Here is a 14,355-nt window from a genome sequence, read left to right on the forward strand (position 1 = left end):
CCTGACAGCCCGCTCTCCAAGGCTGCAAGACAAAGTGATAAAAGCACGATGACTTCTTCACATATTGGTGGTGCCTAAAGCCCTCGCCTTTCCAGATGATCCCCAGTAATGCCGAACTGAAGTGTAATCTTTTTAAGGACTCCATAGACGCTACAGTAAAACAATTCACTGGCTGACCTAAGCAGGGGTGTTTAAAGAAATACTCACAATGTTCTTCTTCAAGACCATCATAACAGTCTTGGGCTAATTCCCAAGTGCTTTTACAATCCGTTTGCCTGAGTTGCTAGCAGGGAAAAAACTCCAACTACAGTTTATCTGCAGGCTGTAGGAACGTACAGCTGCCTAATATCGCTGTCTGTTTGCAGCACTGTGTTTGTCCAAAAAGTACTTACAGTAAATATTGTCAATCATAAACAATCCGTAACGAATTAACAAATTGTTCTCGTTACATGGGGAGCTGCTGGTACATTGGGATATACTGTGAGAATCACCGCTTGGAGATGTGCCAAGTGAGACAGGAATTGGGACAGGTTATTAGCCTGGTCATGATCAGTTCCTGCTTTGAGTTGGGTTTATATGAGACAATACCATGTTTGGGTAGCTTGGCATAATTTTAAACATATTTAGACAAAGGGTGAAAGTCGTGTATTTCTGTGTCTAATTAACCACTTCAGTGCTGTGAAAGGAGCCAGAATCTAACCCATAATAAAACTGACTCTCGATAATCCATATATATATATATATGTGCTCTATATTTTATATGATTTAGGCTGCAATTTCAGTTAAGTCAATAGATTAGCAGATTCAAATTATCCAGTCACCAAGTTAATACAGCAGATAACCAGAATATATACGTACTGATGAGCTGGTGAACTGCAGCAGAACTCAGCAGTAAGCAGGCACATTAGTAGGTTGCTCAAATAAAATCTTTTTAGATTCTCTTTATCTGCTTTTGCTTCCTGTTAGCAGAAATCCTGGTTCTCCTTTTGCCCTTTCCTCCCTTGCTGCTTCCATCACAGGAATAAGGAAGTACCCAGGTACCTATTTGTTTCACTCACACTATGTGAAACACAGCAAAAACTACACACTAGCACATAAATAAGTAGAAGGGCAGCAAATATGCTTTGTTCAAGCTCTGCATCTGTTAGAAAGGGCCCCACGCTGCAAACCTTGCAAAGACACAAGCATTTAAAAGGGCAAAAATCAGACTGGGTAATATAGCCCAACAAGTTAGCTCTGCGGAGGTGCTTTATGAATCTTTCTCCTTTGCCTTGCCCTTTTATTGCTCTTTACCTCTGCACTCAGATTGTGTAAATGTGAACGATCAGGAGAGCAACTTGATGCTTCCAGGCCAAAGTTTAGCAATGGGTTTAAATTCAAATCACTATGTTCTGCTATATACTCTTGCCTTGTAAGTGTGCAAATCAATACACTAAGCATAGGGCAGGGGAACAGTTTTCGGCAATTAACTAAGGAATTCACATTATAATCCTGCAAGACACCTAAAGGCAGGCACCTCCTCATTTTGGAGGTCATAAACATATATAATGATATGAGCACTCCGGTAGAGTCAGCAGATCTTTGAGGTGGACCTACCTCCAGTTTTCCCTTGAAACAAATGTCCCAGAACACAAAGCTCTTAACTTCAGAAAGTTAAAAAGATTTTGTTAAAACATAAAGGAATACTTTTTAAAAAAGAGAACACTTCAAGTGAGGCAGAACAGAAAGTTTCTAAATTAACTCCTTGTAGGGCAGGTCCTTTCTTTCAAATGCTTCTCTCTGTCCCACCCTGCTCTTAAAATGGTTCAGCCAACTCATCGTGCTTAACTGCACCAAAGAAAGGCATCTTGTCCCCTTCCGCGGGTCCAACCATGGCTGCAGCATCCAAGACAAGACAGAGGCAGCCTTCCTCCCTGGTGCCAACCCCCACCCTGTGTGTTTTATTATATATCATGTTCCAGGGAGCAGGATACATAGTAAAAATGAGCAGAACAGGTACTACCCCTGCAGGCTGAAAAAGGAGGCCCCATGGCTGTGGCTGTTTTGCCCTGCAGCAGTTGGTTGGATGCTCTACGTACTTGCCTACTTTGTCTTGTTTCCAACCGGCTGTGTATCCAGGTAGGTGTTCATTACAGGTGAATATATTTGGCAATTGTGTGTCTTGTGTTGACTTATGCAGGTGAACGAAGGCACCCTAGCAAATCCACAGCGCGTAAGCACATTTATAATTTATAAACAGCTACATTCTCAGTATTGCAAGATAGATAACTTTTTTTTTTTTTTATTGGGGATGTTACAGCCTGGGTAATGTAAGGGGTGTACGTAGTTGCTTTGGAGACACACAAGAGGCTGGTGATTTCACACCGGAGCTTCTGTATGCCTTCAGAGTTTGTGACCCAGGCTGCGGTCTGAGTACACAAACATGAATCTCACAAAGCACATAACTTACGTAATTTACTTACAGTTTCACCAAACTGATTGAAAACAAAGCAATGCGCTATATTTTATACTATTTAGGCTGCAATTTCAGTTACGTCAATAAATTAGCAGATTCAAATTATGCACTCACCAAGTAAACATGGCAGATAACCAGATTCCATAATGAAAGAAATAATTTTTTTTTACCCTTATCTTAGAATTTAATGAAGGTCTAGTTTTCTTTTAACCAGAAAACCCATCTACTTTTAGCTAATAGTTTATTGACATAGTTAACATGTCACTGGAGGACCCTGTCATTACTGGGCATAGGTGGCTGTTGAATATTAAGAGTATGTTTTGGTCTTAGGCCAGTTAAATGATCGAAGCAGACAAGAACTGTACCCGTGCTCAGCTCAACAACGTACAGTTATGCAAATGCCTATGCCACATCTTCTTTAAATCTCCCTGTTAACACATGTTAGCAATTTGATGTTGTTCTTTGCCATCTCTATGCAATAACACAGAATCTTTTTGAAGATTTAACATGTAGATAGATGATGGTTGAATCATCTCCAACAGCAGTTGTCATACAGCACTGGCTGTTTCACTGAGAACATACCAGTGACACAGTGCTTTCCATTTTTAGTAACTATAAAAGATACAGTTCACCTTCCCCCTCTCTGACTGTGGCTTAACGCCACAATAAATACGACAGGAGGGTCCTTACTATCAGACCAGATATGCCCTAACCCACTATCCAAGATGCAGATCCAGCTTTAACTCACGCTGCCAGTTAAAATTTCTTTAAAAGTTTTGTTAATTTCGTACTGACACACTTAATGGGATTACAGCTACTGTCTCTCTGTGCCATTGTCACTTTATGTCAGATCCGATATCAGCTAGAGCTGTTATAAAACTCGTATGAACTCCATACCATAGATACTTAATAATTCCATGGAAATGTGGTCGTGTGCCCACACCTAACTGGAACCAAACCCACACGCTTGAGGATCCACTAGTGCACGCATCTCGTAATAGAAATGATGGAAGCAGCCTTACACATGCACTGCACACACACTAAAATAAGACATGCTTTCACTGAGAAAAAGTTAAAAATAAAAAGTTCAGGAAGCTGTTTAATTTCTTAGGATCTGTCTCCTTAATGGCACTCTGGGATTTTACCAAATTAGGTGTTCTTCCATAAGGGTGAAAGGCAGAGTGTGTAAAGGTCTTGGCTGAGAAAACTTAGCCCTGGCTTCTGGCTGAGATTGCAAAGGCAAGACCTACATCAGTATCAATTTTGTTTAATAAAAATAATCAAAATTTCTTCAGCCCAGTATCTCCTTACATGCCTTCTTTTCTTGTCAATCACTGTCATGTTCTCAGCATTTTTAAAGCACTCCAGATTTTTACTGTGAAGGAACAGAAGAAGTAGGAAGAGCTCATAGCTCATCTTGTTAGCTTTTGACTTAAAAACCACAAGGCTATTTGGCATTTTATAAGAGGACATTCCACTCATAGCTAAACAATTAAGGTTTTCTTGTTCCAGTTATCATGGGGCTTTTAAAAAGCCTCCCGTGTTCTTCTCTTTGTGTGTGAGTGAATATTCAGGCTTGGGAAGACATGGCGCACTATTAATTTTGGTTGTAGTGTTGCAGGGAAGAGTGAGAAGAAAGAGGAAAGAAGTGGCATCATCACTGCTTCAAGTCAGTTCCTGGACTCCTGGCTACTTTTGTTCAGTTACATTTCTGAAAGATACAATTGCTCTGTGCACTGCGTAGCATCCCCACTGCTTTAAGATTGATCTTTGTGTATTAAAAAAATGGCATTTTTCATACACTCAGGTTTTGCACCGTTGATTTGTCTTGGAAGGCTGACATGTCCGCCCCAAGTCACCCATGACCAGTCAGCAGAAGGGCAATGAATGATACTTTCGTGTGCTGTTGTACCAATATGCACTTCCTTCCTTTCTCATAGGAGCTACAGCATGTGTTGATTCAGTAGAAAAACAGACCCTGTAATAACTGCAAAGACTTCTAATCATTACAGTCCCAGCTGGTTTTAATGCTTGTCTTAGTTCAACTCAACAGAATGACTGGAGTTTAAATAGCATGTGCATAGGTGTTCTTACTATGGTAAATCTCTTTCCCTTTGCTTCTCACAAGACGAAACATCTTCTTAGCATTGCTGCAAGGCAGAGACAAGACATCTGCAGGAAAGAGTAGAGCTTGTTTTGCTGATAAGAAGCTGCTTTTTGAAACAGCAGTAGCCCCTCCTCCGAGCGTGCGTTCTCTTCAAACATGTCACAATTTCCCTGTTACTAAAGTCCATCCTGTCAATTCCTTCCTTGTTGATTTTGGCAGAAAGTTCATCCAAAACCAGTAAGTGGTGACAAATCTCTGCTCTAAGAAAGTAAGATCCCACTGGGAAAGCTGAGCATAGCCATTAAAATGTTCCACAAGAAAAACCATCATGTCGCATCCGTATCTTCCTTGTCAAAGATTTTGCAAAATTCTGTGCCTTGACAAAGCAACTGTAAATTGTCAATATCCAAAGGCACTCCATTTCAAATCTGGAAAATTGTTGGCTCTTTTACCCATTGATGTCATTCAGCTTGTTCTATCTTCTTTCCTCTTTCTCTGTGGGTTAATATCTAAAAAAGACTTGGTTCTAGGAAGGCACGATGGCTATACAACTGGCGTATAGATTACGCATGAGTTCACACTGTATCAGCGGGGTCCAGTGATAGGCAAGACCAATAAGTGACTTATGATAGTGTCCAAGAGATGAACAGGAGTGTCTCCCTAGCAGAAAGTAATTAACAACGACATAGCTCTGCGGTCTCCAGCTATTTGTCAGCACACCCATCAGACTATGTAGCTGCTGAATATGCAGCTCTTTAGCCAGACGCTACGTTTTCAGAGTCAAACTAAACTAAGCCACCCTGAACAAGAAAGAGCATCCAACCTGCTTTACCTAAGCCCCTACTATATTCTGTAGAGAAATGATAAAATATCCAACTGTAAGAACCTGATGAAAGAATTTATGTTCTGTTTTCAGACACCTGCTCCATTTCAGCCCTTGAAGGGTCAGATGTCATACTGCTGAGATTTCAGTGGCATTAGGGGCTCGCTCCAAAAGGCGGTGAAATACAATCCGGTGGAGCATTGCACTATCTACCTTCCAGCTGAATCCGGAACTTCTTGGGCCGCTGGGCTCATTACTCTATGGGAGAAGAGTTAGGTGCCTTGGCATGCAACACAAAACAGTCTCCTTGTTGGGGAAGAAACCACTTCAAGTCGATATGCCAAGTGTACCAAGACAGTAATTCATCCAAAACTGATAAAACTGAGACTAGTTCAAGTAAAAACTGGTGTCCAGTATCATCAATCCAAGTCCTAGGGGACAGGTAGCAAACAACAAAGAGCCTGTACAGGGAAGGCTAAAGGGCTAGAGATGACTCAGTATTTCACTGCATCATGGCAAACAGGAAGAGGCTATTTCATAAATCATGGGTCATTTCCATAACCTGAAAGCCCATATGTATGCTAACAGGTCATTACAGCAAGGAATCACACACAAGATTTTCCATATTATTAACCTCAAGCAGAGCGCAAGTGCTGGGCACACTTAAATCCTGCAGAAAGCTCTATACCGTCTGGTGTAGACTGGAAACTGTTCTGGAAGAGCCACAGCATATACTGGCGTCATGAATACACCCCCGTGTCTGCAATAACCTTGTCTTATCCTTCTGACCCTGTTCCTCTAATCCCTTAATCATTCTTGTGGCATTCCTCTGTGTTCAAATACATCAAACACCCTTCAAATACATCAAACACCCTTCCTGCACTGTGGACACGGTTTTGAAAACTGGTTCAAAAGGCTTGATCCCTGCAGAAGAGGAGGATGCAAATCCTACTCATGTGTGTTTGGTATTGCCTGTGTTTTGTGGAAGGGAAAGCCAGAGGTTATCTGCTGTTTGTAGCCATTATGGAAGATGCCTCTTCAATCTTTTGCTTGAGTTGGTCACTAGGTTGCTCTATTTCTGCAAACAGAAAGGAATGTTAACTACCCTAGCAGATACTAAGGCCTCATCTGTGCTATGCTTCTGAAATGGTTCAAAATGAAGACTGCTGGTACTCAGTTTTTTTGAAAATTAAAGCATTTTAGATAGGAATTCCATTTCAAAAACATAGGTTCTGAGTGGTAAATAAACTGAAATCAAGGACAGGAATTTTTGAATTTTTGTTCAAACCTTTTAAAACTACTTAAATATGTGTAGGAGAATTCTCAACAGAACATCTAATACAGAATATAAATCACTATATATCAGAACATGACAAATTTTCCATCACCACTTACTATTACCTTTTATTCTGTACAGCTTCCTAACAGATCTCCAGTCAACAACAGCCTGAACTACTTATACAAGTGCAATTGGTCCCATGTGGAATGCCACTGATTTCAGAAAAGTTAATGACTATCTACTAATTAGATAAGTAACTGTCACACTTTATGCCACTGGATGTGAAATCAGATCCATAAAATCTATTGTGCATCTACAGACCTTTAAAGATGAGGCAGAGTATTACCCAGTATTAGTAACACCAGCCTGCAGACACAGTGGGTGAGATGAATCTCAGCTAGGTACGTAGGTTGGAAGTCTAACTTTGAGCTAGACTAACCTCTGCTCCCTCTGTAGTCAACAGAAAGGAACAGACATCTCAAGAGACAAATTAGTCTCCCTGTAGCACAAGCATGAGAATTGAGCCCATTCCTGCATAATACTCACATAATTAACTGCCTAGTCATTAACTGTCGCACATAGTGGGACTCCACATGAGAATAATTATACATGCACAAAGGTTGCTTGGGATCAGGCTGCTGCTAGCTTGTGTTCTGTAAACTTACATTCCTAAATTAGGATAAGAGGTATTGAAGTCAACCTTGGGATGCGTGCAGTCCTCTCCACAGAGTGTGAGGAAAGCCTAAGCACAGACTGGGCATCTGTTAGGTGTCTGAAGTTCGGCAAGATGAATTCCATTGACTATTAGTGTCTTAAGTTTCAATCCCTAATAAATGCTAGAACACTGACAACTTATTCACAGAGTTATGTATTTCAAATACTTTGATCCTAGACTGAAGTAGTTCCCAATCAATAGCAACATTATCTCAAACCTGTCTTCCTAAATTTAATTACAATGTTTGGTTATTCTCATCTGGAAGAATAATGTCAAAGCAAAATAAACAGTGAGGAAAAGCCCAAATGAAAATCTTTGTTAAATACTTAATTTCTTATAATTACTAACTAAAGATAAATGGAGGATTGGGAAATAAAGGAAGCACTAAAGCCATCATGCTCAATATTCAGCCTGTAAAGTGTTTAAACCTTAAAGCAATGTATACACGGTCTTAGAGCCACCCTCTGCTGGTAGAGACCCACAAGTACAGTGGACTAGCAGCTAGAGCAGCCTCTCCAATTTCAAAGCTAGCAGACATCGACACCTCTGACGTGCATTTTGCAGCACCATGTAGTATTTGGCTACATCGAAGACTTCCGAGGTGTGACCTGAGTGGTGGGGAGCTGGGGAGATAGAGGGACCGAGACCCTCTCTGCCCGTTAGCATTACAGGGTGCCCGGGGTTCTGCAAGGGGGGTGGAAGTCTGCCATTCCCTCACTCCCCTTGCAGCTGCATCCAGCCCAGGTTTAAACTTACAGCCCCATCCCTAGGAGAGTCTGCGATGGGGGAGAAGATACGAAAAGAAGGATTTATAACTGCTAACACTAACTGCGTTCTCTTTGCTGCTCTGTAGGCAAAACAGATGGGCTGGTAAGCCACAAACCCTGCCTGAACATTGACTGTATAAGCATGTGCATGCATTCATTTTATCTAAAATAAAATGCAAATCTAATGTTCCTGTTTTGAAAATCAAGGCTCCTTTTATCATTTTTACTGCTTTCAAAAGAAATAACACAAAGCCACTTTATGTCTTGGACTTAGAAATGCGAACATATCCAATGATGCCACAAACTGGCTATGAAAATGGATGAGTAGTTAAATCTCTTTCAATGTTCAAGAAGTTACATTTTATCTACAGATGGCATCCAATATAATCTTTATTAAAGTAGGAGTGATAGTTGGCTACATTTATTAGTGCATTAAAATGGGGGGAACCCTATAGAGGTACTGGTAAGTATTTGATTCTCCTCTTTAAAATGTTGTCGACTAGTTCTCCAAGGGATAATAGATTTTAGACAGAACACTGTAGGCGTAACATTGTAAGAAGGGCTGGGTTTGCTCAGCCTGCTGACAACTTTTTGCACTACTGTATGTTAGTGGTGACTGGCTGGTTCCCAGCAATACCATGGTTCTGCGTATTCACTGGGTATCTGCAAAATAGCACTTCTGTCTTTGAGACAATTGGCTGTAGAGATCTGTTTATCCTCGGGTGTCATCAGTTTAGGAAATGGAAGGTGCTACTTTAAATTTTTAAAATGCAAAGGTTAAAAAAAAAATTAAATTCAGCACATGGGAAGCACTTTTCATCTACCTTTTAAGTGTTACTAGATCTTATTCCCTCCCCTCCAGAGATTCAGTGGGAACCAGAAGAAAGATTTTGTCCCAGAGATAAGAGATGCTGGCGTAGCAGCAGCCAGATGTTCACACAGATGTCCTCCAGTGCAAAACATGGTCCTGAGGTATAAATTATTTGCCCACTGAATGTGCCAGGAGAGGATCCAGGTCCTCTGAAGTTTGAGCTCAATAACTCTTGTGGTTTATGACCCAATTTTAACATGTTATTCAAATATTCCTGACTTATCTAATGTGGATACATGCAGCTGTAATATAAAACATGAAAGAAATGCCTACTAAGACATGTAATTTATATGCCTTTGCATAAAAATGGCCATATTTGTACAAAATGGAGAAATGTAATCGATTGTAAGCTACATGGAATATGCAGGGATTCTCTGGGGTTGAAACATGCACCAAAAAAAAAAAAAATGGAAATGGGTCAAACGTGTTCTTCCCATCAACACCTGCTCTGAAGGACCCCTGGAAAAAGTGTAGAGCCACCTTCGCACTGTGAGCTCATCAAGGCCTTCTTACTTAGCAGAGGATTTCAAAACCCTAATGCAAGATTACCACAATAGGGCCGTGGAAGAGTATCTTATCATGGTGCCACTAAAGAGAAGACCAAGTCACATAAGGTGCTTTGTCAAATTTAGCAGACGTCACACACAAGAGTGTACAAAGGTATTTCTTGGACCTTGTCCACATTAATGTCCCCTTTGTTACAAACGACGTAAGGACCTGAAAAAACTTCATCTGCTGGCACGCCAAGACACATCTAGGCCTCCTGTTGCTAAAGACTGCTTGTGCTAAAGGGCCATATTAGAGCAGCTGTTTTCAAACAAGAATGGGAATGAGCTTCAGGAAGGGGGACATAGAAGCCACAGGGACAGAAAGTGACAAAAGCAGAAGATAGCACCTCTTGAGACTGGTGTCCCCTCACCTCCTCCACCATAGGGTGCTGCTGTCCCACCACCCAGGGCAGGGGATGGGTGGAGGGCAGCAGCTGATCAGACCCCTGCACCAGCTCTGGAGCTGTTCAGGACATCCCAATAGACAAGAAGGAAAGGAGGGCTCCGTCCTCCATGCTTTCTTTTTTCTTCTTTATAATGATGGGATGCAATAGCTGGAATTCTGCAGCCACTGGAATCACCAGCTCCACACAGCTGAAAAAACAGGGAATTATCCTAGGGCTTCTCACACACATCAGGGTATAACCTACAGATTGAACACTTAGTGCGATGTACTATGAATGGGTGACAGGGAGATACTACAGAAAAGGAAAAAACCCAAAGTTTGGAAAACCTGTGTGTTGGCACAAAGCCTCCCTTAACACCCATGTATTAGCTAGAAACAAAATGGTGACCAAAAACAAATGCCATTCGTGCATGGTGGACACGAGCAAAATAATGCCTTGCATTCCCTGCTATATCACTGTGTGCTGAGTAGTAAATTCAGGGAAGACTGGGGTAGCCATCCCTTTGCATCCCACAGAGGTGAACATTACCTGGAGGTTGTGCACATAAAGCACTACCATAGCATAGGGAAAGTTCAGGGCGCACGTTTCCTTTGGGAGGAGCGGTAAATTGACTGTACCCAAGAGGGAGATCCACCCATACCAGCGAGCACGACTGAATATTACAGGGAGGCAGGCATATTCCAAACCCAGGATCTTGGCTGTCATGATTTGTACCTAAATTTACCTTCAGATAATGGAGAACTGGCTATAGTGAAAGGCTGGGATATCTGAGATACCGTCAAACCCATGTGAACGAGGCTGCAACGCCACTCAATGGCTGGCAGCAACATTATCCATTCTGGAGAGCTGCAACACTTAAGTGTCGACAGAAACTTGTGAGAGACCCCCCACATACCTGCTTCCATGGCCAAGCAGGTCCCACGCCTCAGTACTCATGACAAGGTTAATCCACAGCCAAATAACCTTCTCAAGGATGAGAGTTTAAAAGACAGACATGATTAGAAATTTTAACAAAACAAGATGATTCACACAAACTGTATTTGTTGGGGACCAGACTGTCACATTCCATCTGTTCTCAAGAGGGAACAGCTACTCCATCCCAAGACTCTGTTGGCAACACAGAGCTCCTCTATTTTTCTGTGATTCCCTGGGCTTATTAATTTATATTTTATAAATTGTTAATTTATGAATTATTAATATATTACAACAATGCATATATATTTAAATATATACAATTTATATACATATATGCCTATATTTCCAGGTATGTATTTATAAATATATTTACACTATAAAAATATTTATAAATTATTATTGTATAATTTAAATATATTTATTCATTTATAATGAAGAGTAGGCAAATTCATTTATTTTCATTGGATCTACTAAAATAAACTCTCTTTCCTCACCCACTTGTTTCCAGGAGGTAGCATTGGGACAGCGGTTGCTCCAGTCACAATCTACCCTGGAGATGAGAGGAGCTTTCAGTGGGCAGGAATTTGCAGGCGGCTAAACGGACCTCGCTGATAACGAGCTAGTAAAGCATGACTGCCTTTCATCCCCGCTGAGACGTAGTGCCCACTTGGCTGTGCAACACCCTCCGGCCAATTCACGTGAGGATTGCATCTGCCTCTACTTCTCATTTGTTTTTCCAGAAAGGTTAACAGCAGCAATAATCTAACTCTTAGGGGACGCAATTACTATTTTAGCTGACATTCGCTAAAGCAGAGCAAGTACAGCGAAGCCACTGCACGTCATTCTGAAACAGCTGCCACCACATCGTCCTCGTCAGAGGATGACATCCACCATTATCAGGATGGAGGCAGTAAATCCCATTTGCATTGTAAGAGTTCACAGTAGTGAAGCTGACTTCACTCATATCAGGAGCACTGCAAAAATGTTGACACGGAAAACTGCGATTAGGCTTTTCATCTATCATGTGTGAAACACTTTAGTTCCCAATTCTCTTTTTTGCAGATTTACTCTGCCATTAAATATAAAAGGGATATTTGGCTATGTGCGCAGGGGTAACATGCAACTCCCTAAGCATAAGAAATTACTTCCATCATAAGAGAACATATTGGTACTCTCTGTAAGTCAAAAAACCCCAAACTTAAGGGAAAACTGCTCCACATCTCACTCCAGCTCTCTTCTCCCCCTGGGATTTGTCTGGACTACATCTAGCAATCACCAGTGCTGCTTACAGACATCAGGGTTTCTCGAGCTGCTGCTGCCTGCCCAGGCGGCTACACGCAGCAAAACATTTGGCTGGGTCATGAGATCTAAAGCAGAAAAACACGGTTAACAAAAGCATCCACATGCGCAAGGGACACCCTGCTGCTGCTGCTCCTCCCCCACAAAATAAGCTGCATCCTTAGACGCATGATTTAATGAAACAGAGGCTTCAGCAACAAGCCCAAGAACTCTTGACTTCAGCTGTGCACGTGGCCACCTATTTTTAGTGCCATGTTGCAAATACTCTAAACCAGCTCACTAACCTGATTCACGTTTCAGAAAGCTGCACAAGTACAAACTTTCTCTACTTCCACCCTGAGCCACAGAAAGGCATACACAGGGCAGGGAGGGTGCGTTCACAGCCTGATTAAGACACTGATAGCTCACTATGCCACTCCAGATAGTTGCGTTGGCATAAAAGGGAGTGGTGTACTGTGGCACAGGAAGGCAAGCAGCAAAAGGTAACACCAAACTCCTTCAACCAGCAATGCCACCACAGCCTCTGCATCATACAACTGTATTTTCTGAGAGCTCAAAGCAGGGAGCTCAGGTAATACACCTCCTGGGAATGCAAGCCCAAAAAGGCTCTACTAGATACAAACCAACTCTTGACATACATGAATCCAGAACCTGAGGATAAAACTCTGAGCAAGGTAGCTTAGACAGTCAGCCTCACACCTCTATGCTGGTTTTGAAAAACCTCTCCTCTACTGCAGCATGTCAGACCTATTAAGACATGAAAAACATATCCTTCTCACCTTGAGAGCCCTAGGTCTTGTGTATGCAGAAGAGCAAGGTTCAGAAGAGATTCTGGGTCATGCAACTCAGTAGCTAAACTGATCAAACCTAGCGTGTCCTTTCTTAAGTCTCTGTACGAGCAGCATAACACGATCTTTATCATAATGTCGTACAACAGGAAACCAAGGGCTGTAAGAGTAGCCACTGAATTCATCGTGAGGAAGCAGGCTTGTGTAAACCTGACCTGTGTGGACTGGGGCCAAGACATAAAGGTTAGCTGCTTACTAGCAGTCCACTACATTACATCCTTAGGACACTGCATGTAAATAACTTGACACAACGGAGCAAGTGAAACCATGCGAGTGGAAACTTGGCCAGGAACCCGAGACACTTAGTGTTGTTCCCAGTTTTCCAGGAAGAGGTATTTGCAGAGAAACAGCAAAAAACAAAAAAAATAATCAGGTGGTGGAAAAGAGCCAACCAGCGATAACGTACAGAAAGGCTAAAAGTTTGGGTAAACAGCAGCGTCCAAGGCAAGGAAAAGGAGCAAACCCAGGGAATTCTGGCGCAGGAGATGCTATCAAATGATGCTCTCCCTGAAGGTGTGTGCTTTTTCACAGTGCAGTGTTACTTACCCAAAAGGAATGGTTTGTGTGCGTTAAGGAATGCTCTGACTGTAATATTGTTGTTTAGGTACTCACACTGCCAAAGCTTGTATTTTAAGCTGGATTGTATAGGAAGAAACATGTAAGTTTGCGCCACTGCACCCAAGTAGCTGGAGAACCTGAGAATGCTACCACGCATAATCAGGGACTCCAGTGTATCCATTTAGTCGCCGGACTTTCTTTGAAAATAAGTAATGGTGCATAATTTGACACAAAACTCCAGTTGTTAAAATTAAATTTTTACCTGTGGTTATGCCTTTCACACTCTCCCCGTGTCCAACACTTCTCCCCTACGGACCTCACAACAAAAACAGGGACAAGGAACAGTGTTGGAAGATTGCCATAACTGAAAGCTCACGTTGCCTTTGTCACACCATTCATTTCCCAAAATGTATTCTTTCCACAATGATATTTTCAGTGGGCTTTGAATTTCAGTAGAATTTATGTGACTCTTCAAAAAAATTCCCTGCTGCCTGCCCCCCCCCCTTTTTTTTTTTTTTTGAAAGGAGTAAAAGCTAGTACCATGCTTGAGGATTTGTCAGCTCATGGACTACTTGTCTGGCACAGACACGCACATCAACTGAACGGTATCAGTTACCAACTCAGGTTTACCACTACACAACTACAACAGACTTTTCCGGGATTAGTGGTAACTGAGCGAGGTTCGCACCCAGTCTAACCTCAGTGTGATACCTCCACCTGCTTTATGCAATACAGGGTTTTATCAAGTTTTGTGCTGAAGAGG

At 41.8% G+C, this 14,355-nt stretch overlaps 1 long non-coding RNA gene across 1 annotated transcript; it reads right to left on the reverse strand.

The window, feature by feature from the left end:
• Positions 1-1,720: 1,720 nt before the first annotated feature.
• Positions 1,721-14,035, reverse strand: LOC127029500 (uncharacterized). Its single transcript, XR_007768204.1, has 4 exons — positions 11,382-14,035; positions 10,868-10,935; positions 9,937-10,159; positions 1,721-6,463 (listed from the first exon to the last, which is right to left on the reverse strand). It is a non-coding gene; the product is annotated as an uncharacterized LOC127029500 (long non-coding RNA).
• Between the last annotated feature and the right edge of the window lie 320 nt (positions 14,036-14,355).

Source organism: Gymnogyps californianus, chromosome 1 (assembly GCF_018139145.2).
Source record: "Gymnogyps californianus isolate 813 chromosome 1, ASM1813914v2, whole genome shotgun sequence".
Lineage (NCBI taxonomy): Eukaryota > Metazoa > Chordata > Aves > Accipitriformes > Cathartidae > Gymnogyps > Gymnogyps californianus.